Raw genomic sequence first — 4,563 nt, forward strand, 5'->3', positions numbered from 1 at the left:
GTGGCTTTTTGTGGGCGGTGTGCTCCTCCCACATATTCAGATTGGATGGCATACTCGGTCTGCGAGGGTTGAGATGGGAGTTGTATTTGGCGAAGCCTCGCCTTCAAAATGTGTTATGGCGGCGGGGACTCCATCTTCCAGCCTGCTTTGCGGTCAGCTGGGTTGGCTCGTCACTAGTTAACACAGCCACACAGTCATAAACCCCGCCTATTTCTAAAATTGTTCTTCTTAAAATCAGACTTTGAACCTAACTCTATCCACACAGCTAACCGTATGACTAACCCTAAACGTAAGACCCAAAAGCACATTTTTATTTTATTGTCATTCATTTTTACAATATAGCCCATTTTCAAATTGGTGGCTGTGCTATCTAGTGGGAACAGCAGCGTTGGGCTGGTGCAGGTTATTCCGTCCTCTTTAACAAGAGCTTCTCAATTCAATTCCAATGGCTTTATTGGCACGGGACACATGTTAACACTTCCAAAGAAAGTGAAATAAACAAAAAAAATTACAGTAAACAATACACACAAGTTTCAAAAGAATAGACATTTCAAATGTCATGTTATGGCACTGTGTTATAACGATGTGTGAATAGTTAAAAGGGAAATTAAATCAGTATAAATATGGGTTGTATTTACAATGGTGTTTGTTCTTCACTGGTTGCCCTTTTCTCGTGGCAACAGGTCACAAATCTTGCTGCTGTGATTGCACACTGTGGCATTTCACTCCATAGATATAGGAGTTTATCAAAATTGGGTTTGTTTTCAAATTCTTTGTGGGTCTGTGTAATCTGAGGGAAATATGTGTCTCTAATACGGTCATACATTTGGCAGGAGGTTAGGAAGTGCAGCTCAGTTTCCACCTCAGTTTATAAGGGCCAGTCTCTGTCTCCTTCTCTCTATCATAAGGATGTCTTTCACCCTCTCCTTCTCTCTTATTATACAGGTCAGTGTTTCTCCCCATCTCATAAGGGCCAGTCTCTGTCTCCTTCTCTCTATCATAAGGATGTCTTTCACCCTCTCCTTCTCTCTTATTATACAGGTCAGTGTTTCTCCCCATCTCATAAGGGCCAGTCTCTGTCTCCTTCTCTCTATCATAAGGATGTCTTCCACCCTCTCCTTCTCTCTTATTATACAGGTCAGTGTTTCTCCCCATCTCATAAGGGCCAGTCTCTGTCTCCTTCTCTCTATCATAAGGATGTCTTTCACCCTCTCCTTCTCTCTTATTATACAGGTCAGTGTTTCTCCCCATCTCATAAGGGCCAGTCTGGGTCTATCTCCCTCTGTATGTTAATCAGTATCTCTCTCTTTCTGTTTCACAAGTTCTCTCTCATTTGATCTGTGGAACAGCTATTATAACTGGTGTGTATAACAGGGTCCACGGATTTACCAAAAGTCACACACACACACGCACACAACCCCCTCCCGTACACTCAACTCAGTTTAAACCCAACACAACCCCCTCCCGTACACTCAACTCAGTTTAAACCCAACACAACCCCCTCCCGTACACTCAACTCAGTTTAAACCCAACACAACCCCCAGTTTCCAACCCCTCCCGTACACTCAACTCAGTTTAAACCCAACACAACCCCCTCCCGTACACTCAACTCAGTTTAAACCCAACACAACCCCTCCCGTACACTCAACTCAGTTTAAACCCAACACAACCCCCTCCCGTACACTCAACTCAGTTTAAACCCAACACAACCCCTCCCGTACACTCAACTCAGTTCAGTTTAAACCCAACACAACCCCCTCCCGTACACTCAACTCAGTTTAAACCCAACACAACCCCTCCCGTACACTCAACTCAGTTTAAACCCAACACAACCCCCTCCCGTACACTCAACTCAGTTTAAACCCAACACAACCCCCTCCCGTACACTCAACTCAGTTTAAACCCAACACAACCCCCTCCCGTACACTCAACTCAGTTTAAACCCAACACAACCCCCTCCCGTACACTCAACTCAGTTTAAACCCAACACAACCCCCTCCCGTACACTCAACTCAGTTTAAACCCAACACAACCCCCTCCCGTACACTCAACTCAGTTTAAACCCAACACAACCCCTCCCGTACACTAAACTCAGTTTAAACCCAACACAACCCCTCCCGTACACTCAACTCAGTTTAAACCAAACACAACCCCCTCCCGTACACTCAACTCAGTTTAAACCCAACACAACCCCCTCCCGTACACTCAACTCAGTTTAAACCAACACAACACAACTCAGTTTAAAACCCAACACAACCCCTCCCGTACACTCAACTCAGTTTAAACCCAACACAACCCCCTCCCGTACACTCAACTCAGTTTAAACCCAACACAACCCCCTCCCGTACACTCAACTCAGTTTAAACCCAACACAACCCCCTCCCGTACACTCAACTCAGTTTAAACCCAACACAAGGAATGTATCTGATTGTTAGCGCACTCTCATTACCCTACAACAACATCCCCCCCGTTCCCCTTGAATGTGCTTCACTTCACTACCCCTCAAGGATTACATCCAACTATCTAGATGCCGCAGGAGGCTGCTGAGGGGAGGATCATGTGTTCCAGCTCGTGATAATGGCTGGAACAGAGCAAAAGGAATGGCATCAAACCCCTGGAAACCATGGAAACCAAGTGTTTCATGTATTTGATCATCCCGATTCCGCTCCGGTCTGTTATTAAGGTGCCACCAACCTCCTGTGCTAGATGACCCAAACTGCTACCACAGCCATTAAGGATTACATCTATCCAAACCCCAAACTGCTACCACAGCCATTAAGGATTACATCTATCCAAACCCCAAACTCCTACCACAGCCATTAAGGATTACATCTATCCAAACCCCAAACTCCTACCACAGCCATTAAGGATTACATCTATCCAAACCCCAAACTGCTACCACAGCCATTAAGGATTACATCTATCCAAACCCCAAACTCCTACCACAGCCATTAAAAGGTGCACTGTGCAGAAACCGCTGCTCCATTTCCTGGTTGTGTTGCCTATTTTTAGGTTTATGTGACTAAAGACGCAAATATAGTGTAGAGAATCATTGTACTATCTAAACCACTGAAATATTTTCCATAACCAAAAATATATTTTCAGCTGTTTGAATCTAGTGTACAAAACTGAAAGTAAAGACACACAAACAAAAAAACTTCCTGGAAAATTCAACCCAAAACAATTCTTTGGTATTTGTTTCATTAGTCCACAGTTGATATAATCCCAACATGTTTTGCATGTCAGCAATCAAGTTTTCAAGATATACTGAATCACTTTCAAAATACATTTTCATGATTCAAAATGCATCAAACCGGTTGTATTTCTGTGTTTTGTAAGTTGTACATCTTGAAAACTGGATTGATGACATGCAAAACATCTTGGCACTATATCAACAATGGATTAGTGAAACAAATACCAAAAGATAACTCCACCCAAAAGCTGTCCTTTAAAGGGAAGCAAAGAAAGAGCACATAGAACAGATCTACCGCTCGTGAGACTTGCTTTCAATGAGAATGACAGATCTATAACTCACATTTCTATGTGAATTACATCAGGTCAGCTACTACAGACATTAAGAATTACATCTATCTAGACACAATCAAATCTAGAATCGGCTTTCTATTTCGCAACAAAGCCTCACTCACGCCGCCAAATTTACCTTAGTAAAACTGACTATCCTACCGATCCTCGACTTCGGCGATGTCATCTACAAAATAGCTTCCAATACTCTACTCAGAAAACTGGATGCAGTCTATCACAGTGCCATCTGTTTGGTTACCAAATCACCTTATACCACCCACCACTGTGACCTGTATCCTCTAGTCGGCTGGCCCTCGCTACATATTCGTCGCCAGACCTACTGGCTCCAGGTCATCTATAAGTCTATGCTAGGTAAAGCCCCGCCTTATCTCAGCTCACGATAACAATACGTAGCACATGTTCCAGCAGGTATATTTCACTGATCATCCCCAAAGCCAACACCTCATTTGGCCGCCTTTCCTTCCAGTTCTCTGCTGCCAATGACTGGAACAAATTGCAAAAAAAATATAAAATCGCTGAAGTTGGAGACTTTTATTTCCCTTACCAACTTTAAACATCAACTATCTGAGCAGCTGTACATAGTCCATCTGTAAATAGCCCACCCAATCTCTCATCCCCATACTGTTTTTATTTTATTTACTTTTCTGCTCTTTTGCACACAAGTATCTCTACTTGCATATCATCATCATCTGCTCATTTATTACTCCAGTGTTAATCTGCTAAATTGTAATTATTCACTCCTATGGCCTATTTATTGCCTACCTCATGCCTTTTGCACACACTGTATATAGACTTTATTTTCTCTACGGTGTCATTGACTTGTCTTGTTTATTGTTTACTCCATGTGTAACTCTGTGTTGTTGTCTGTGTCACACTGCTTAGCTTTATCTTGGCCAGGTCGCAGTTGTAAATGAGAACTTGTTCTCAACTAGCCTACCTGGTTAAATAAAAACAATTAAAAACACACCAAACTGCTAATAAAGCCATTGTCAAACACACAAATAGACAGAAACCAGCCAG

Source organism: Oncorhynchus nerka, linkage group LG7, assembly GCF_034236695.1.
Source record: "Oncorhynchus nerka isolate Pitt River linkage group LG7, Oner_Uvic_2.0, whole genome shotgun sequence".
In the NCBI taxonomy this organism is placed as follows: Eukaryota; Metazoa; Chordata; class Actinopteri; order Salmoniformes; family Salmonidae; genus Oncorhynchus; species Oncorhynchus nerka.